This window comes from Trichechus manatus, unplaced genomic scaffold (assembly GCF_000243295.1).
Source record: "Trichechus manatus latirostris isolate Lorelei unplaced genomic scaffold, TriManLat1.0 scaffold00042, whole genome shotgun sequence".
NCBI lineage: Eukaryota > Metazoa > Chordata > Mammalia > Sirenia > Trichechidae > Trichechus > Trichechus manatus.
The window spans coordinates 4,216,927-4,240,104 of record NW_004443978.1 but is presented as its reverse complement, the minus strand read 5'-3'; positions in this window follow the sequence as shown (position 1 = coordinate 4,240,104).

Below are 23,178 nucleotides of genomic sequence, written 5' to 3'. Positions count from 1 at the left end.
AATGTCTGCTTATATACAGATACAGGCCACACCCCCAAGGAGAATCCCTTTCATCTGATTGGCTACTCACAGTATATTCAATCATGGGAGTGATTACATTAAAACACTGAGAGTCATGGCCCAGCCAAGCTGACACACAATCTTAACCATCACAGTCCACTCCTTGTCAACTTGGCACATGTACACATCTCCTTAAACCATACATAATCTCTGAATAAAGACAATAAGAAAGTCATACTTGCACCTAACATGATACAACTAACACCTGTACAATCGAAAATGCAGTAGCCCCATTTACAGCTTATATTTTATAAGTGAAGGAAACAAAGATATTTGATGCACACATACAAAGTACAAATACTCAAACAGTTACAGTCCCTGTTTCTGCAACTGGTCACGTGGCTGTAACTGGTATTTAGAACTACCTTCTTCCACCACCTGTTCTGTATTTCCTTTGCCCTCAGCAAGCACCTCGGCTGGTCGTGGTTCTTTGCCTGGTGGGGTGACCCAAACCTTCATTCATGAAGGGTCTGTGGCATTAGTAGTCATGTCAGAATCAGGTTGCTGTAGTTTTCCATTGACTTTAATCACAGGGCATGGTAGTACTAAGAGATGCCCCAAGGAATCTCCTGCATTCCAGACATACTCTTCTTTACCTCCATTATGTAATATCAATCTGATTTCCTCTTGGTAATCAGGATCAATCACACCAGTCAGTATGGTAACTCCCCTTCTTTGCCTGTTGAGCCAGAGGCATAAGGAGACAAAGTGGCAAGGTGGCATTCTTAACTTCCAGTTCAATGGAATCAGTGATGTGTCTCCAGGTGGGAGCATTCCTCCCTTTGAAACTAAGACCTCTAGGCCTGCAGAGCATAAGACCGAGGTGACAGGAAGCAAAAATCTTGCAAGTGGGTCACTAGGGATCATAGTGAGTGGTGCCACTCTCATTTCCACCCCTTGATTCCTGGACCCGTGAATCCTGGCTATGGGAGAAGCGGCACCATATATTGCATGCTGGTTTAAAGCATATACAGCCTCCTGCAGAACGTTGCCCCAACCCTGCAAGGTATTGCCACCTAGCTGGTGCCACAATTGTGTCTTTAGAAGGCCATTCCAGCCTTCTATCAAGCCAACTGCTTCAGGATGATGGGGAACATGGTAAGACCAGTGAATTCCATGAGCATGGGCCCACTGATGCACTTCATTTGCTGTGAAGTGAGTCCCTTGATCTGAGGCAATGCTGTGTGGGATACCATGATGGTGGATAAGGCATTCTGTAAGTCCACGGATGGTAGTTTTGGCAGAAGTATTGTGTGCAGGCAAGGCAAATCCATATCCAGAGTAAGTGTCTATTCCAGTAAGAACAAAACGCTGCTCTTTCCATGATGGAAGTGGTCCAATGTAATCAACTTGCCACCAGGTTGCTGGCTGATCACCTCGAGGGATGGTGCCATATCGGGGACTCAGTGTTGGTCTCTACTGCTGGCAGATTAGGCACTCAGCAGAGGCTGTGGCCGTGTCAGCTTTGGTGAGTGGAAGTCCATGATGCTGGGCCCATGCATAACCTCCATCCTTGTCACCATGGCCACTTTCTCCATGAGCCCATTGAGCAATGGCAGGAGGAGTTGGGGAAAGAGGATGAGTGGCTTCCATAGAACATGTCATCCTATCCACTTGATTGTTAAAATCATCCTCTGCTGAGGTCACCCTTTGGTGAGCATTCACATGAGACAGAAATATCTTCACTTCTTTAGCCCATTCATAGAGGTCTATCCACATACCTCTTCCCCATAAATCCTTGTCTCCAATTTTCCAATCATGTCCCTTCCAAGTCCCTGACCATCCAACCAAACCATTGGCTACAGCCCATGAATCAGTATATAATCGCACATCTGGCCATTTCTCCTTCCAAGCAAAGTGAACAACCAGGTGCACTGCTCAAAGTTCTGCCCATTGAGAGGATTTCCCTTCGCCACCGTTCTTCAGGTAGGTCCCAGAAAGAGGCTGTAGTGCTGCTGCAGTCCACTTTCAAGGGGCGCCTGCATATCACGCAGAACCATCTGTAAACCAGGCACGAGTTTTCTCTTCCTCACTCAAATGATCGTAAGGAACTCCCCATGAGGCCATAGGTGCAGACTGGGAGATGGAAGGTAATGTGACAGGAGTGGAGACCATAGGCATTTGGGCCACTTCCTCATGCAACTTACTTGTGCCTTCAGGTCCTGCTCGGGCCCAGTCTCAAATATACCACTTCCGTTTAATGATGGAGGGCTGCTGTGCACGTCCAACTTTATGGTTCTGTGGATCAGACAACACCCAGTTCATGATGGGCAGCTCAGGCCTCATGGTGACTTGGTGTCCCATGGTTAAGCGTTCAGTCTCTACTAAGTCCCAGTAACAAGCCAAAAGTTGTTTCTCAAAGGGAGAGTAGTTACCTGCAGAGGATGGCAGAGCTTTGCTCCAAAATCCTAAGGATCTGCGCTGTGATTCGCCAATAGAGGCCTGCCGAAGACTCCAAATAGCATCTCTATCTGCCATTGACACTTCAAGCACCATTAGATCAGCTGAATCATATGGCCCAAATGGCATAGCGGCTTGCACAGCAGCCTGAACCTGTTGCAGAGCCTTCTCTTGTTCTGGTCCCCACTCAGTGCAGTTTACTTACATCCAGCAGTGATGTATCTTCACTAGTCTATAGGCACTTTGATCACTTCACCATCCCATAGGACACTGCTCCACTCACTATAGTGATTAGACTATTACCCAGTTTCCTTGAATCTTTACCATGTGTCCAAGTCCAGCCTTTAAAATTTAAGCAGAAGACTCATTTATAAAGGAGCAGACTTGGCTTGGAGGAGTACCCTTTTTATGCTTTCCCCATTCATCTTTCTTGCTGGTACCTAACAACAACCTAACTGACACCCAGTAGATTCAATCCCTTTGAAAAGGAGTCATTCCACAAGTTAAATGGAATAAAGAGACTGGGTTCATTGGTTTCTAGCATTGCCATTTTCTTCCAATGAGCATTCCATTTTAAATATATTTCCTTCGTTATTGATATAATTTTGTGTATTTGTTTTTAAATAATCAAGGTTTAGAAAACTCCAAAATGTGTGGAGACAGAAGTTAATGCATAAGAGAGGAAGAAGGATGCTCTATTGATTAGTGGCTGGTTGGCATTTCCTTATCTTGTCCTCAGTATTATACATCTGTTGAATGGGGATAACCAAAGCCAAACCAAACCCGTTGCTGTTGAGTTGATTTTGACTCAAAGTGACCCTATAGGACAGAATAGAACTGCCCCATAGGTTTCCAAGGAGCAGAGCCAACCTTTTGTTTAGCAGCTGAGCTCTTTAACCACTGCACCAATGGGGATAGTACTAATAAAATCTTAGTCTTAAATGAGAAGGCACAGATTAAACCAGCACAAAACCTGTGAGGGATATGGCATTCATGGCCCCAATTCTTTTTCTTTTTTCATATACCAGTATTCTGTACTTCGTCTCTGTGTTCACCATGCAACTTACTTTGACCAATAGGATGTTAGCAAATATGCAAGCAGAGACTTGTAAAGCACCTGCACATTAGGCTGTTGCCTTCTAACATCACCATGAAAACATGCCTGGGCTAGTCTGCTGGAGGATGAGAGACACTTGACCCAGTCAACCCCCATCACTCCAGCCAACAATCAATCGTCAGACATATGAGTGAGCCAAGTCGACACAAGAAGGACCTCCAGCTGAATCCAATCTAAATTACCCATCTGCCGATTTTTGAGCTAAAGAAATGTTTATTGTTTTAAGCCAATTAGTTTTGTGTTGTTTATTTCTCAAAATCAGTCTGGCAATAGACACACAGCCCTTTAGTGATCCAAATGTATATTTATTTAAACAACAGAGACAGTTCCCTATCTATCTATTCTTCCCTTCCTTTGTAGCTTATTCTTTAAAGCCTGTAACCTATCTACGGAATTCCTGGGTGGTGCAGTTAACATGCTTGGCTGCTAACCAAAAGTCTGGAAGTTCAAGTCCACCCAGAGGCACTTCGGAAGAAAGATCTAGTGATCTACCTCCAGAAAAGCAGCTATTGAAAACCCAGTGGAGCCTAGTTATACTCTGACTCACATAGGGTCACCATGAGTTGGAGTGGACTTGACAGCAACAGGTAACCTAGCTACACTCTTATATTTAATATACTTATTTGGCAATTTGACATATTCAAATTGCTTCTAATTGCTTCTATACAGTATTTTATGTTTTTTAATGGCAACAAATTTCAATCACAGTTAGTCTACTGGTTGTTGGCATTTCATTGGGGTCTTTGATTGGGTAGAAGAGAAATAGCAGACTGAGCTCTTACATCAATAACACAAATCCAATGATAAGAATTAATTTCAATGGTATGTGGTATATATAGAAGTGATTAGAGGTAACTGGGGAATTCAATGAATTGGAGCTTAGTAGGTTTAGTCTGTGATATTTTAAGCACAATATTAAGATTTTCCTATAAGGAAAAAAGTAGAATGATAAAATTAATGGCCAATCTATTTGTTTCACTTCTAATCAAACCCCACAGATTAGGTTTGGACTGGGAAATGGGAACCTGACAAACCTGTATTTTGACACTCTTTTTCACTTCTTACTTCAGCAGTTTCACAGACACTTACCTCATGATGCAGACGATGGTGCTACAGACATGAGTTTATTATATTTATAGTGTTGTGACTTTAAAGGATGGGATGAGTGGAAATAGTACAGTAACAACTGCTTTATCTTGGCTTTTAATTAGGACTCTCTAGAGGTTCTCAATTTTGTCTTTTCACCTCAGTCAAAAGAAAAGTTCACCCGATGTCTTAGGCTGGGTTCTCTAGAGAAGCAAAACCAGTAAAGTGTATAAATATATATACAGAGAGAGATTATATCAAAGAAACAGCTTATGTGATTGTAGAGGTTAAAAAAGTCCCAAGTCTGTGGATCAGGGTAGAGGCCTCTCCCAAGTCACACAGCTGCAGAAGCTGGCAAGCCCAAGATCAGCAGGTCAGAGAGCAGGGCTCTGCTCACAGACTGTGCAGATTGACAAATCCCAGGTTCGGCAGATAAGCTGACAGCTCAAGTCCGAAGAACGGGAGATGAGACGACAGGAAGCAGCTGCAGGATCCAGAGAGATCAAAAAGCCAGAATGTCTGCTTATATACAGATGCGGGCCACACCCCCAAGGAGACTCCCTTTCATCTGATTGGCTACTCACAGTATATCCAATCATGGTAGTGATTACATTAAAACACTGAGAATCGTGGCCCGGCCAAGTTGACACACAATCTTAACCATCGCAGTGTCCAAGAAACACTGGCTATGAAGACTGGGAGATGATGGAAAGAGAAATGGATTAAAACGACTAAGAAGCAGCAGAGAGGGGAACTGCTTCAAGTGGATACGAAGTCTGATTACTTAAGCATCAGAGAAGCAATTGCAATGAACTAGTCCACCATTTTACAGTGTGTAAGGGCAACTACTGAATTCCAAAGAAGCAACTCACTGGGAAGTTAGAGTAAGTGGAGACCTGGTGATGGGTTCTACCTTTTCCTATTGAGCCCCTTTCCCCCCACCATTTTCTTTCTCTGACCTCAAGGATAGAAATGGGGTACCAAATGAGTCAAATGTAGCATCTTGTTCCCCTGGCCCTAGAGAAGAGATACTGATGGATGTGTGGCTGATCCATAGCAATGATTAATGGCCTTTCCCAGGATTTTTCTAACAGGGGTTCTCAGAGGAGAGCTCCCAATCCCAAAGCTATACAGATGACAATTAGACCTAACCCCCACTGTGGAGACTCAAATCAGCCAGTTTGAAAGGAACAAAGTCAAGTGGTTAGTTATCTATCACTGTGTAACAAGTCACCTCAACACTTCATAGCTTAGAAGAACAACTTAAAAGAATCTTACAACTCTTTGGTGGCTGTGTGGAACTTCTGCTCGTCTTCCTTTGGCTCCCTCATGAGGCTGCATTCAGGTGGTAGATGAGCTGGGATAACCGATGTAGCAACCCAAGTGATCAAGCCCAAGAACAAGTGCTTACCGAGCCTCTGCCTACAGCCTGTTTGCTGATTTGTAATTGGCCAATGCAAGTCACATTGTACAAGATGTGGCATCACCTTACCAAAAAGCAATTAAGCATTTTGATCATGGTTCCAAAACCTCACCTGGTATGAATTTTACTGGTATTGGCTGGGAAGCCCCACCTAGTAACTGCCTGCAATGGTTGATTTTATGTATCAACCTGGCTAGGCTATGATTCTCCGTGGTTTGGTCAGATACTGGACTGGTTGCTGTTCCATATTGTAACTTAATGTAAAGTAAAGTAACATAAAGTAATCACTTTCCATGATGTGATCTGATAAGATCAACCTATCAGATGAAAGGGGAGTTTTCTTGGGGATGTGGTCTGCCTCCAGAAAATAAACAGATGTTCTGGCAGAGCTCACTCTCTGTCCTTTGACCTTGTGCTTTTCTCATTACCTGACCTATGGATCTTGGGATGTCAGCCTGCAGAAGTCTCCAGCTAGCTGCCTGACCTATGGATTTGGACCTGTCAGCCCCCACAAATGCTTGAGCTAATCACTTGAAATAAATCTCTCTCTCTTTCTCTCTCTATATACACGTGTGTGTGTGTGTGCATCTCACTGAACAGGGGAGCACCCACATAGCAGGGGCTGCCCTAAGCAGGGGGCTGCCCACAAAGCAGGGGCCATCTAAGAGCTGTCCTGGAGCTGGCCAAGAGCCAGCTAAGGGGAGCAGCTGATAGCAAAACTCACTGAGTGATGTCACAGAACAGTTCCTGGTTGAAGTTTCCTGATTGGTAAGAGCGAACGTCTGTTCTCAGAAAGGTAAGTAGACCTCTTTGAGAGGTTGAGGCTCCAGGGACCCCTCCTCAGGCTTGCCCTATACATTTCTCTGATTATACTTTTGTTTATATCCTTCTCTGTTATTAAAGTTTTTACTGCCGATATGGTGTATCTGTGCATTCTCTGTGACCATTGCAATAAATTATCGAACTCAATAGAAAGAGTGGGGAGAGGATAGTTGGTGTCAGAAGTGGTGGAGAAGTCAGAGAATGGGGTTATATTGTACCTCCACCTCACAGGAACTAGCTTTGAGCTGATTCTCATAGTCAAAGTTATCCTTCATGAAGTTATCCTGTTCACGTGGCCAAGCCCAAAGTCAGGGTGAAGTGAATGCTGGGAGGTGGGATGCACTGGCGACCATCACTGGAACAACCCACCTCTCCAAGGTTCAGAGGCTCCTGACGGCATCAGAGTCTGTGGCCCTGAGAGTCTCTGACTTGTGTTCCCATCATTGTAAGATCACTGATCAGTGCAGACCATCTCCAGGTATCAGAGATCACTGTCATCCAATGGTGCAGGGAAACTTCTCTACCCAGGAATACAGGGAAGAAAAGAGAATCTTGTTCATTCCTGCAGTAAGTGTTTACTGAGAAACAACTAAGACCCCATGTAGGATAAAAAGAATAATTACGGTCATTCCAGACTTCAAGTATCTCACAAGCTCCTGGGAAAATAAGCCATTCATACACAGTGAGTTAAAATACAACCCAACTGTATGAGGCACCTTAAGTCAAAAATAATACCTGTCATTTGTTGACCATGTACTCAATGCTTTCACAAGCTTTCAAAGCAGCTATGATTTTTACCCCATGTTCAGGGACAAAGCAATGAAGCTCAGAGAACTTAAGCAACTTGCCTGAGCCATGATTGGCAAAAAAAAAAAATGCAAGTTGAGACTTCAAAATGGTCACTGAGGGTGACAGTGGTCAGAGAAGCCAGTGTAGATGGGGCAGAACTTTCCCTAGAACAAGCATGGAAAATACCCCAGAGTAAGCACCACCTCACCCCCTCCAGTAGTGTAATGAGGTTCAACATTCACCTACGCGGGCAGTGGTAAAGCCTCAGAGGAGACAGCGTAACAACGTAATGAAAGTCTGTAGGGCAGAAAGGTGGACTGTTGGTTGCTGAGGCCGTGTGTGATGAGTAGAATACCATACAGACCCTGATGATTCCCCACTACAAGCCACACAGTCTTCTCATTTTACTCACAGTACAGCTTCTCATAATTGTACATAATTATGTTATGAAACATAATAACATTATAATAAGCCACTTTTAGAAAAGGCAACCAGTGAAAGTAATCCTTAATGGGAAGTTGTAATAAGCAGCCAATGTCAATGGTATACTGTATTTCCAAAGGCTTATACCAAGAAGTGATGCATTTCCAGTCCAAGTCTGGATGTCTGTGTGGGATCAGCATTACTCGGCTCTGTGACAGGCTGAACTTCTCTTATATCTCTGAGATAGAAGCTGGACTGGGCTTGGCTGTGGTCCTACACACATATCATGTCAGAGAAAGATGTTTTTTAACAGGGAACCATGCAGGAATGCTATGTCCTTTAGAAGACCACAGTATATTAGTGCTAGACCTACCAATTTTAGTAGGTCATTGGGACTAATACCTGCAGAAGAACAGGTGAATGTCTCAGATATCCTTGGCCAATGTTCACATACCTGTGATTCTGGTTCTAGAAGAAGATCTAAACTGCTTCAATGAACTGAATATCCAGGGAACGCTCCAACACTTCAGCTTTCCAATTAGCTTTGAGCTAACATAGTCAGTGCCAGGTTTTATTTATTTACTTTGGCTGTGTAGACAGACCCTTTGAGAAAAGGAAAAACTACTTTTCACCATGGTTCATTGGAAAACCTCTTCACTGATTCATTTCAAATCTACCTTGATCCTATGAAGATTTCCTACCTTCCTAGACTTGGAAGTTGCTTCTACCAAAAAGCAATTTTGAAAGCAGAAGACATTTGAATGGATAGTAGCAAAGACTGATCAAAATCTAGCAAGTTGATTACAGTTTTACAAAGCCTTTGGCTTACAAGTTGAAAATGGTGTGAGTGACTTAGGAGTTAAGAAGAGTTTAGGATCTTCTCACCCTCCTGAGGCAAAGATTTCTCTTAAACTGTCATGCAAAACAAATGTGCGATAGAATAATCAGACATCATGGGAATGTTAGCGTGGGGGAAAGCATGTGCGTTTAACATTCTGATAACCCTGCCAAGTTGCCCTCTTGAAGGCCACCTCAACTTACTCTACTGGAGAATGTCTCTTCCTTCATCGTCGCTTGGTATCATCAGACTTCTGCCAAGCTGAGAAGTAAAAAGTGGTATTTCATTGCTGGTATTTGTATTTTTTAACCATAAGTGAGATTGAGCATTTTTTAATATTTTTAGTGTATTTCTTTTTTTGGAAAGAGATTTTTATATCCATTATCAGTTTTTCTTGAGGGTTTTTGAGCTTTTTCTTCTTGAATTGTATGGGCTTTCTATAAATTATGAAAATCAAACTTTTATGTGTTATAATTATTTTCAATTTTTCATTTCCTTCTGATATTGTTAATAATTTTATTTTTAAGTAGTCATATTCACTAACTGTTTCTTCAATGGTTTTGAATATTTGTGCTTAGAAAAGGCCTGCTCCACTCCAAGATGATAATAAATTCACCCACACTTCTATGCTGTAGATGTATTATCGCAAAATTTTTTATTAATGTGGAATTTTCCTTGAAGAAAGGAGTGAGGCAGTGATCTAGGGAAATTTACTCCTATTCACATGATACTATATGTTTTCTGATATTAGACTAGTTATTACAATACTTGTTCAAAATGCATTATTTCTTTAATTTGCTGGTGATTCAAATTTCTTATTATTTATGATTTCTGCATCTATATCCATAGCTGGAGTTGGTCTCTACAATTTCTTTTTCTGTGCTACAATATTGCTTTCTACTTTTTTGCCCTGTAGATTGTTAATTTTTTGTATAATATAGTTAAAATTTTGTTTCTTGATCTAACAACTTTAGACAGTTTGTGTTGACTTTACATTGGGAAAAAAGTGTCACACCAATGTTCCCTGCTATGTATCCTCTCCTGGTTTTTGTTACTTGAACATTTGTTTACACCCTTGCAACCTTAAGCAATTTACCTAAATTTGCTTTAAAAATTGCAGCTTTATTAATTATCTTTTGTCACTATGAGTTGGAATTGACTTGATGGCAACAGGTTTTTATGGCATAACAAATTATTCCAAAACAAATGGCTTCAAATTTTAACAATTATTTATTATTTCTCTCAGTTTTTGTAAGTCAAGAATTCAGACAGGGCACAGTGGGGATGGCAAGGCTCTGTTCTATGATATTTGGGTCCTCAGCTGGAAGACTAGGAGGCTGGAGTCTGGAATCATACATAGCACGGCTTGTTCACTCACACGTGTAGTTGACAACTGGTGTTGGCTGAGGTGCCTCACTGGGCTGTTAGATAGAACACCTACCCATGGTCTCTTCGGATAGCCTGGGCTTCCTCACATAATGGTGGCTGGTTTCCAAGGGCGAGCATCAAGATAGATAGATAAATTGAGAGAAAGAGAAGGTGTGTGTGGTGGGGAGAGTGCGGGTGGGGAGGGAGGAAAGAAGGGGAGAGATTCAGGCAGAAGCTGCATTCTTTCATGACCTAGTTTCAGAAGTCACATAGTATCATTTCTACCACTTCTACTAAGTTTGGTCCATAATCAAAGGGAGGGGAATTAAACTCCACTTTGGCACAGTGGTTAAGAGGTACAGCTGCTAACTAAAATATCATCAGTTCGAATCCACCAGCTGCTTCTTGGAAACCCTACGAGGCAGTTCTACTCTGTGATATGGGGTTGCCATGTGTCTGAACCAACTCAACGGCAATGAGATTGTTTGTTTTTCTTTTTGATGGGAGGAGTATCAAAAACCACATGGTTCTTAGGATAGTGTCCTTGGGGTTGTGTTGTGGTGGCCTTGTATGTATGGCTCATCCTTGACCCTGCTCTCCACCTCACCCAGCAGATCCCACTAGTCTTTTAGCTCCTGGCACTGCCACTGCCACTGCCCTTTGCATATCCTGCCACTCTGCTTGGAACCCTCTTCCTCCACTATCACTGAGTAATTCTTGGTGATTTTTCAGACACTGGCTCAGCTGCACCACCTCAAGGAGGCTCTCCCTGACTTCCCAATGAGGCTAATTTCCTTGTTACATTTTGTTGCTGACTTCTCCTCCTAGTGCATGTCCAGTGCCTTTCTGATGGCACAGTGTGACCAGTGCCTGTCTCCCCTTCAGGACCATGTGCTCCTAGGGGCAGAGACAGTCCGCTGTTGCTCACCGGCATCTCTCAGCATCAGGCACATACCTGGGGCTTAGTGTTATTGTTGTTGTTGTTAGGTGCCATCAAGTCTGTTCTGACTCGTAGCAACCCTATGTACAACAGAACAAAACACTGCCCTGTTCTGTGTCATCTTCACAAATGTTGTTATGCTTGAACCCACTGCTGCAGTGACTGTGTCAATCCATCTCATTGCAGATCTCCTTCTTTTTCGTTGGCCCTCTGCTTTGCCAAGCATGATGTCCTTCTCCAGGGACTGATCCTTCCTGATAACATGTCCAAAGTATGTGATACACGTCTCGCCATCGCTGCTTCTAAGGAACATTCTGGTTATACTTCTTCCAAGACAGATTTTTTTATTCTTTTGGCAATCCATGGTATATTCAATATTCTTCACCAACACCACAATATTTAAAGGCTTCAATTCTTCTTGGGTCTTCCTTATTCATTGTCCAGCTTTTGCATGTATATGAGGTGATTGAAAATATCATGGCTTAGGTCAGGCACACCTTAGTCTTCAAGGTGATGTCTCTGTTTTTTAACATTTTAAAGAGGTCTTTTGCAGCAGATTTGCCCAAAGCAATGTGTCTTTTGATTTCTTGACTGCTGCTCCCATGAGTGTTAATTGTGGATCCAAGTAAAATGAAATCTTTAGACAACTTCAATATTTTCTCCGTTTATCGTGAAGTTGCTTATTGGTTCAGTTGTGAGGATTTTTGTTTTATGTTGAGGTGTAATCCATACTGTATGAGGCTTAGTAGACACTTGTTAAATATTTGTTTAAAGAATCTGTCTCTTGTTTTATTAAACTTAAGCAATATCTATTTTCCCCAAAAAGAAAAAAAATATGTATCTTGTATCATTGTCCCCTGTTCTACCTCTAACTGTTGATAAAATTTATTGTTTCTATTATTGCAATTCATCATATTTTCCTACTACAGTCATATGTTCCTATGCTATTCAGTTTTATTTAAAATGTAAATTGATCTGAGGCTCCACTTGTCTTTTTGTTGTAATGCCTCTTTTCATCTCCTGGTTGTTTAATTTTAGTTTCAAGAAGTTAATTTAAAATGGGCTTATAAATTCTATATTTTATATTTTTTTTTAACGTTTGAAAACACCACATTGTGAGACGTACTGGTTCAGAGCTATGAAGCTATCTTGTTTGACAGCTTTCTCACCTACTGACTGTATAATCCTGAGAAAGCTAATTAATCTCTTTATTCCTCAGTTTTCTCATCTGTACAGTGGAACAATTACTGTGTCTAAGGCAGGATCACAGCAGGAGAGCAACAACACACTTAACCTGGTAATTTGAGAACAGTTTAACAAGGAATAATTTATAAAGTGTGGGCAAGTAACAGGAGGGTGTCTTTCCCTGCCCCCAAGCCTGAGTGGACAATGGGAGGGAGCAGTTACTAAACCCAGAGACAAAGACTATGTGGACAGGGCCTCTTGATAAGATATGAGACCTTCGGCCAAAGGATACAACCAGCAGGGAGGACTAGGGAAACACAAGACCCTCCTCCCCTTACCACACTCCTTCCTGATCATTGGGTGCTGCTCCCCATCAGCCAAATCCAATGGAAGCCAGAGAACAAGGGACCTTGGAGCTGATTTAACATTGTGTCAGTAGCTTGAAACTAACCATGGTTTCAGCAAATGCTACAAACGAGAGCCTCTTTATTGGAAAGCCTTCTGTTAAATATTTTCCAGCACACCCCTTCTTCTGGGACAGAACTTAAAGTGAAGATGGGTGGAGAGTGGATCTGGAGAGGCGAAAGAAAAAAGATATCTACACAAATGGTGCTGAATGCTGAATGAGAGCGTATATGTGAGTGTGCAGCACAGCCCTTCATGTTTGACAGACACTAAGTACTGTTACCAGTACTTCTGGCCCTGAGTGCTAAAGTGGAGAAGAGGGAAGACAGTCTGACTTATAATTTACTAATTATGCCTCGACCCATAGATTTCTCTTTTTCTCCTAGACTTTAAATAAGTTAGCTAGGCTGGGATCCAGTTTCGATGATTTTTCAAATCAATTTCTTTAGGAACACGTTGCACCCTTTGCTCTGCAGATCCATTTTTCTTCTGTTATATGTTTGGATAAGTTCTCTATTGCATTAATTGGGTTCTTTGCTTATGTTCCATCTTTTTGTTTTGTTTTTATTCCATGGCTATTTATCATCTGATTACTTTCAGCTCTTGATGTCTTTTCTCTGTATTCATTATGCTTATCTCAAGTATTTTTTTTTTTACATTAGTAACATGATATTTATCTTAGTTATCTTATGCTGCTATTATAGACATTGCCGATGTCCGATGAATTGTGGCTGTCTTCTGCCCCGTGTGTATGTCTGTGTCTATTCTGCTCTATTTATAACTCTGAAGAGATGAGGTTTAGGACCCACTCTACTCCGGTATGAACTCATTAACATAACAAAAGAAAAGCCTATTCCTAAACAGGATCACATCCACAGGAACAGGGGCCAGGACTTCAACACATGTTTCTGAGGAGGCATATTCAATCCACAACAGATGGTTTCTATGCATTCTCTTTTCTTCCCACGTTGGAGAATTGTGTCAATATCTTTTCCTTTTCCTTTTCCTTTTGCTCTCTCTTTCACTCATTTCCATTTTTTAAATAATGCAACTTGAAGTTGTGGTCCTTTCTTTGATTTGAGGGCTACTGGTCCTTCCTGATGATTTTCACACATTTCATGACGATGATGATGATAATGATGATGTGCATAACATAAAGTTTTGGAGGGAGGAAGATTTTGAAATCTGGCCTTACTCCTCCATCTTCATCCAGAATTTCCTGTCTGTAATTCATAGACTGTTAGTGGTATCACCCCAAGTTGATTTTTATGTTTATAAACTTCTTATTACACATTAAAAAGGAGCCCTGGTTGCACAGTGGTTAAGCATTTGTCTGCTAACCAAAAGATCAGCAGTTTGAATCTACCAGCCTCTCCTTGGAAATGCTTTGGGCAGTTCTATTCTGTCCTATCAGTTCACTACGAGTCAGAATCAACTCGACGGTGATGGGCTTGGGGTTTTTTGCTTATATACATCAAAAATATCAAATCTACTTCTGTCAATTTGTCCTGTGTCTATAGTCTAATAATAGGTGATTAATTAAGTAACTTGGGATACATTGTTATCATGGAATCCTGGGCTTCTAACAAAAATTATTTTATGAAAGATTTATTGACATGGGAAAACATCCATGATGTATGAAAAGAGGAAAAGCAAGACATAAACAGTATATCTAGTAGGGCAGCACTTAATTTGTACATATTTGCATACATATGAAAGGTACACGTTGACATGCCAGCCCAAGTCATCTCTGAGCAAAAGGATTATGAGAGGTTTGGTTATTTTTTAATTTGAGCTGTAGTGTTTCTCAAGTTTAATGTATGTAAGGTGTTAGTCTTAAATATATATATATATATATATATATATATTTCTAAAACAAACACATGCCACTTGATATGATTGTGGTCTAACAACCCCAGTGGTCAGCCCCAATGGGGAAAACAAGATCAAGCTCAGAGCTTTTCCTAGCCATATAATTTTATATTTTACATCTTATCCAGTAATGTAGAAATGGTTCTCTCCTCTCCCTGCTTGCTGGTGGCACTCACACACTGCTCATTTTCATTAGGTGACAGCCAGTGGGAACACAGCAGCCCTATGTCCAGGTGGACTTGTAGATTCCCAGGCTGAATAATTCAGAGAAATCATGAATGTTCAGTGCTACTCGACTTACCCAGATAGGTATTTATTTGTTTAGGATTTATACCTCCAGTCTCTATGACACTCTCTCAGGAAATTACCCAGATAACACACAGCTGTGTAGATGTCTTCTCAAAGGTCATAAGCTTTGGCCACCGTAGGGAAACATGTGTTTCTCTTACTCTAATAGGATTGTTCTTGGCTTTAAATCCCAGTACTTAGCACTTGTAAAATTAAGATAAAGCACATTGGCAGCTTTGGGACTTGTGTGAGCCAACGAGCTGCCACGTCCATTCTAGAATTGCATTTGGTATTTCCTTTAAAAAGACTTCACACCACTCACCTGGGGTTTCTGAGCAACTAAGAACTTTGGCTCTGCTTTGTGGTCCTAAGGTGATGTTGACCTCTCACTCACACATGCGCAGTGAGACTGTGGAGGATCAGGAGGTGGGAAAGCAGGTTTGCCCAAGGACGCAGCAATGCCTGGGGGCCTGGCATGGGATTCAAAACTCTGGCTACTTGGACCATATGGCTCTGCTCCCAAGCCAGGATGGACCCAACAACCCTAATCTTGTGCTTTAAGATGAAGGCAGCATACCCTGAAGTGTTCACACACACTTTCAATCCCACATTTGGACTCATTGCTTGGGAAATGGGGAGGTTTTGTTTTTTAATATTGCTATTGGGATATTATTTCCATAAATTGAAACACGTGGTTCTTCAGTGTTTAATTTGATAAGCTTTGTCAGTTGTAAAATCACCACTTAAAACAAGAACCAGAGCATTTACACACCCTAGACACTTCCTTTGTGCTTCTTCCCAGGCAAGTATCCCTGTCCCAATCCAAGGCAACCATGATCTGACTTCTAGCACCAACAGATTAAACTGTCAGTTCTGCAACTTCATATAAATGGAATCATACATTATGTGTTAGACTTCTTTCACTCAGCCTTTCTGTAATATATATTCATATTTTTGCATGTATCCATAGTTCATTCCTTTTTATTGTTGGTATAGACATTGGCTATACTATGGTTTGTTTATCCATTATCCTGTTGATGCGTATTTGAGTGGCTTGTGCTCTGGGGCTATTATGAATAAGGATACTATGAATATTCTTGCACATTCCTATACAAAATCTGTATTTGGTGGATATATACCTTTATTTTTGTGGGGCAAATATCAGTCATCAAAACTCTATGGGGCACAGTTCTACTCTGAGATACGCTGATTATGATGAGTCAGAACTGATTTGATGCAACTGGTTTTATTTAATAGTGGAGTTGCTAACACATATGGTTGATGTATGCTTACCTTTATAAGAAGATGAATGTGGCAATTTTTAAATTAAAACTCCTGGTTGACTCATAGCCTCTCAGAGCTGAAAGAGAACTTTGAGTCCTCAGCCATTCATTCCATCCCCATCATTTAAAATAAAGATAAGTGAGATAAAGTCTGGTCACACCACCATCTCCTGTGGTCATAAGTTCAAAAAATATCAGAGCAGGGATCTGGACCCCACTCTTCAGACTTCATGCTTCCCTAGCGAAGGATATCAGAAAACCCTGTTTATTCCCACTTGTGAGGTAAAAATGATTTCTAAATAGATGGGTTCATTTTCTTGCCTTGACCTATAGTGAAGAAAATAGAAACTGTGGTGACCTTATTGAATCCATGGTGGCCTTACCATACATAGCTATAGACAGGGATGAGAGTTAGGGTGAATCTACACTAATTTGAGGGCATGTCCTGGAATTTAAATTTCCCCCTATATACATGATGTTGATTGGACTTTATCTCTTGCTGAGAAAATAAGTGTTGATAAAATTTGACCTAGAGCCCTGGTGGTGCAGTAGTTAAGAGCTCAGGCTGCTAACCAAAAGGTCAGCAGTTCAAATCCACCCTTTGCTCCTTGGAAACCCTATGAGGCAGTTCTACTCTGTCCTAAAGGGTCACTATTTGACCTATTTCTAGAAATTTATCCTAAGAAAATATAGACGTGTTTGAGGTTTATGTGAACTATGTCTGCATTGTTTATAACAGCAAAAAAAAAAAAAAAAAATGTTAAATTTAAATAGTATAAACCCATATGATGGATTATCATGCAGTTACCAAAAATGTTATAAAACAGTTACAAATTTCAAAACATGGTAAAATTGTGTAAAAAAAAAATACTTTTATTTACAGGATGTTTCGGAAAAATGTCTGAAGGAGAATAAGCAAAATATAAACAGTAGTTCTGATAGGGAGATGAAGGGTGATCTTTACATTATAACTTTGTAACAACTTTTCTACACCCTCTAACCCATTGGACATGCACTTATCTATCCAGCACCTGTTATGGGGCAGATGCTCACCAGGAGCTGGGAATACAGCAGTGACCAAGGCAGACAGAAAACTTTAACTCCTTGGGACTCATATTCTAGTTGGAGGGTTGGGGACAGAGCTCACAGTAGTTAAATAATAAGACACATTTTAAAATCAGATTGAGACAAGTGCTCTGGGGAAAATAAAGCAAAATAAAGTGATCGGTTGAGAGAGACAAGTCACCACTTTAAATAAGGTGGTCAGAAGTGACCTCGCTGAGAAGGTGCTGCTTCCTCTGAGGAGAGGAGGGCATGATAGGATGAATATCTGGGGAAAGGGTGATCCTGGCAGAGGTGCAGCAGGTATTCAGGCTCGGGGCTGGGAGGAAGCTTACCTGGTATGTCTGAGGAGCAGTGCAGGGTCGTGTGGCTGGAACACGGTGACGAAGGTAGACGGGAAGAAGATGAGCTCAGAGGGTAGAGTTTTGTGATTGCAGGGAGAACGCTGGCTGCTGGTCTGAATGAGATGGGAGTGTACCAGGGAATTTTTAGCAGAGGGGCCACGGGACAGCAGTCATGCTTCCCTGACAGCACTTTGGTTTCATGTGGCGTGTGGGTGGACAAGGTGTGGGTCACAGGGAGACCAGGTAGGAGACTGCTGGAATAACCCAAGTAGGAGATGATGAAGGCCTAGGCAGTGGCAGTGGTGATCAGATTCTGATATATTTTGAAGACAGAGTTATCAGAGTCTGCTGTCGGATTAGATGTGGGTGGAAGGAAAAGAAGAGTTGAGGATGACCCTGAGACTTTTGGGGTAAGCCACTAAAGAATGAGATAGGGCAATAATGGAAGAAAACCTGGGAAAGTGGAGCAAGCTTGTTTTAGACATGTTAAGCTTAGATGGCTATTAGACATCCAGGTGGAAATTCTGAGAGGTCAGTTAGCTATACAAGTCTTGAGTTCAAGGGAGAAGTCCAAGCTGGGGAAATAAATATTGGAGTTATCAATGTATAGATGGTTTTCAAAGCCATGAGGCTGGATGAGATCACCTGGAAAGTCAGTATAGTTAGAAAACAGAAGCTGACTAAACAAAGAAAATGGAAAACCAACTAAAGATACTGAGAAACGGAAGCAAGAGGCCAGAAGGCAAGTGTTGGGAGTGGTTCCAAAAGCAGAGAGTGATCAACTGCAGCCAATAATGTCAGCGGGTTCAGTAAGATGAGGATCAACATGAATCGTTACATTCAGTAGCATGGAAGTCATCGGTGCAGACCTATTTGGTTGTTTCAGTCTCCAGTGCCTAGAGCGGAGCATGGAACTTTAGAGGTGTTGAATGACTGATGGAGGGGTGAGGTCATCTGAAGCCTGATTTGTGCATGCTCAAGATAAAATGGGAGGACAGTGGCTATAATATGTATAGACAACTCTTTTGAGGAATTTTTTTTAAAAGGGCAGTGTCTTAGGCTGGGTTCTCTAGAGGAGCAAAAGCAGTAAAGTATGTATATATATATGTATATATATAAATATCTATCTATCTATATTTATTTATTTCAAGAAAATGACTCACACAGTTATGGAGGCTGGAAAGTCCCAAATCCATGGGTCAGACATCAGGCTGGAGGCTTCTCCTCACGGGGCTGCAAGAGCTGGAGAATCCCAAAATCCTCAGGATGCTGGCTCATGTCCCAAGAACTGGAGGTCAGAGGATGACAAGTCGATGCAGGATCAAGAAAGAGTGGCTTTGCCAGTACCTCCATATACATTGGATACAGCCCAAGCCCCCAAGGAAACTCCCCTTTTAACTGATTGGCTGCTCACATAAGATCACAAAATGGAGAATGATTACATAATATCTGCCAAACCATGGAGAATTATGGCCTAGCCAAGTTGATATGTAATCTTAACCATCAGAGTCCACCCCTTGTCAACTTGGCACCTGCACACATCTCCTTAAACCATACATAACCTCTAAATAAATACACTTATAAACTCATATTGTATCTAACATGACACAGCTAACATGTATACTACTGAAAACACACTAGCCCCATTTATAGCTTATATTTTATAGTAAGTAATGGAATAAGTGAGAGAAGAAAACAAAGATACTTGCTACACACACACACACACACACACATACGTATAACACAACAAGGAAGAAATATCCCTAACTGTTAGAGTCCACATTTCTGCAACTGGTCACGTGGTTGTGGCTGGTATTTAGAACTACCTTCTTCCACTACCCATTCCGTATTGTCTTTGCCTTCAGCAAGCACCTCAGCTGGTTGTGGATCTTTGCCTGGTGGGGTGAGCCAAACCTTCATTCCTGAAGGATCTGGGCCATTAGTGGTCATGTCGAAATTGGGTTGCTGTAGTTTTCCATTGACTTTAGTCACAGGGCATGGTACTACTAAGAGATGTCCTGAGGAATCTCCTGCATTCCAGACACACTCTTCTTTACCTCCATTATGTAATATTAATCTGATTTCCTCTAGTAATCAGGATCAGTCACACCAGCCAATGTGGTAACTTCTTTCTTTGCCTGTTGATCCAGAGGCATGAAAAGCCCAACGTGGCCGGGTGGCATTCTAGAACTTCTATTTCAATGGAATTAGTCTTGTGTCCCCTGGTGGGAGCATTCCTCCCTTTGGAACTAAGACCTCTAGACCTGCAGAGCACAGGCTTACAGGGACAGGAAGCAAATATTTTACAAGTGGGTCAGTAGGGATAATAGTGAGTGGTGCCACTCCCATTTCCTCCCCTTGATTCCTGGACTCATGAATCCAGACTATGAGAGAAACAGCTAGGGCTTTGAATTAGTTCATTCCAGTTTGAACCCCTTGAGAATTTGCATTTCTAACAAGATTCCAGGAAGTCATAACCTAAGAATCACCTGGGGATCTTGTTAAAAATGTAGATTCTGATTCAGTATAAATGGGGAGAAGAAGAAAATTATCTGCAGGGAACTTGTTAGAAACGCAAATTTTCAGCAGAGGTTTGAACAGGAATGAATTTCTTCAAAGCCCTGGAAGCAGTATCATATATTGGATACTGGTTTAGAGCATATGCAGCCTCCTGGAGAACATTGCCTCAACTCTGTGAAGTATTGCCACCTAGTTGGCACCATAATAGTGTCTTTAGTAGGCCATTCCATCATTCTATCAAGCCAGCTGTTTCAGGATGATGGGGAACATGGTAAGACCTGTGAATTCCATGAACATGGGGACATTGGTGCACTTCATTTGCTGTCAAGTGAGCTCCTTGATCTGAGGCAATGCTGTGTGGGATACCATGATGGTGTATAAGGCATTCTCTGAGTCCATGGATGGTAGTTTTGGCAGAAGCACTGGGTGCAGTGAAGGTAAATCTGTATCCAGAGTAAGTGTCTATCCAGTAAGAACAAAACACTATTCTTTCCATGATGGAAGTGGTCCGATGTGATCAACCTGCCACTAGGTTGCTAGCTGATCACCTCTAGCAATGGTGCCATATCAAGGACTCAGTGTTGATCTCTGCTCTGGCAAATTGGGCACTCAGCAGTGGTTGTAGCCAAGTCAGCCTTGGTGAGTGGAAGTTTGTGTTGCTGAATCCAAACACAACCTCCATAACTGTAACCATGACCACTTTGTTCATGAACACATTCAATAATGACAGATGTGTCTGGAGAAAAAAAAGATGACTGGTATTCAGAGAATGTGTCATTCTATCCACTTGGTTGTTAAAATACTCCTCTGCTGAGGTCACCCTTTGGTGAGTATTCACATGAAACACAAATATCTTCACTTCTTTGGCCCATTCAGAGAGTTCTATTCACATGCCTCTTCCCCATACCTCCTTGTCTCCAATTTTCTTTCTAATCAGGTTCCTTCCAAGTTCCTGACCATCCAGTCAAACCATTGGCCTCAGCCCATGAATCAGTATACAATCACACATCTGGTCATCTCTCTTTCCAAGAAAAATGAACAAGTAAGTGTACTGCTTAAAGTTCTGCCCATTGGGAGGATTTCCTTTTACCACTGTCCTTCAACGAGGTCTCAGAAAGGAGCTGTAGTGCTGTCACTGTTCACTTTCAAGTGGTGCCTACATATTGCACAGAAACATCTGTAAACCAGGCACAGGTTTTCTCTTCTTCAGTCAACCTATCATAAGGAATTTCCCATGAGGCCACAGTACAGACTGGGAGAAGGAAGGCATTATAGCTGGAGCAGAGACCATGAGCATTTGGACCACAGGCTCATGTAACGTGTGCCTTCAGGTCCTGCTTGAGCATGCTGTCATATATACCCCTTCCATTTAATGATGGAGTGCTGCAGTGCATGTCCAACTTTATAACTCTGTGGATCAGACAACACCCAGTTAATGATGGGCAGCTCAGGCCACATGGTAACTTGATGACCCAGGGTTAAGCATTCAGTCTCTACTAAAGCCCAGTAATGAGCCAAAGGCTGTTTCTCAGAAGGAGAGAAATTATCTGCAAAGGATGGCATGGCTTTGATCCAAAATCCTAAGGGTCTGCACTGTGATTCATCAATAGGGGCCTGCCAAATACTCCAAACAACATCTCTATCTGTTACTGACATTTCAAGAACCATTAGATCAGCTGGATCACATGGCACAAGTGACAGAATGGCTTGCATGGCAGCTTGAACCTGTTGCAGAGCCTTCTCTTGTTCTGGGCCACACTCAAAACTAGCATCTTTTCAAGTCATTTGATAAATAGGCCAGAGTAGCATACCCAAATGAGGGATATATTGCCTCCAAAATCCAAAGAAGTCCTCCAGACATTTTATCTCCTTTTCAGTTATAGAAGGGGCCAGATGCAACAGCTTGTCCTTCACTTTAGAAGCAATATCTCAACATACCCCATACCACTGAACTCCTAGAAATTTCACGGATGTAGAAGGTGACTGAATTTTTGTTGGGTTAATTTCCCACCCCCTAGCATGCAAATGTCTTACCAATAAGTCTAGAGTCATTGATACCTCTTCCTTCTTAGGTCCAATCAGCATAATGTCATCAATGTTATGAACCTGTGCGATGTCTTTTATAAGGAAAAGGCAATTAAGGGCCCTGTGAACTAAGTTATGACATAGGGCTGGAGGGTTGATATACCCTGACGTAGGACAGTAAAGGTGTATTGCTGACCTTCAAAACAGGTATGGAGAAAAAGGCATTAGCCAGATCAACAGCTGCATACCAAGTACCAGGAGATGTATTAATTTGCTCAAGCAATGAAACCACATCTGGAACAGCAGCTGCAATTGCAGTCACCACCTGGCTAAGTTTACCATAATCCACTGTCATTCTCCAAGATCCGTTTTTTTCCCCACAGGCCAAATAGGTGAGTTTAATGTGGATGTGGTGAGAATCACCACCCCTGCATCCTTCAAGTCCTTGATGTTGGCACTAATCTCTGCAGTCCCTCCAGGAATGCTGTATTGCTTTTGGTTTACTATTTTCCTAGGTAGGGGCCGTTCTAATGGCTTCCACTTGGATTTTCCTACCATAATAGTACTTACTCCACTTGTCAGGGATCAAATGTGGGGGTTCTGCCAGTTGCTGACTATGTCTATTCCAATTATACATTCTGGAACTGGGGAAATCACTACAGGATGGGTTTGGGGACCCATTGGACACTGTGAGATAGACCTGAACTAAGACTCCATTTATAACCTGACGTCTATACACTCCTACTGTAACTGGTGGGCTACAGTGATGTTTTGAGTCTCTTGGAATTAGTGTCAGTTCAGAGCCAGTTTCCAATAATCCCTGAAAAGTCTGATATTTCCTTTTCCCCAGTGAACAGTCACTCTTGTAAAAGACTGTAGATCCCTTTGAGGATGGCTAGGAGAAAGATTAACAGTATAAATTTTTGGC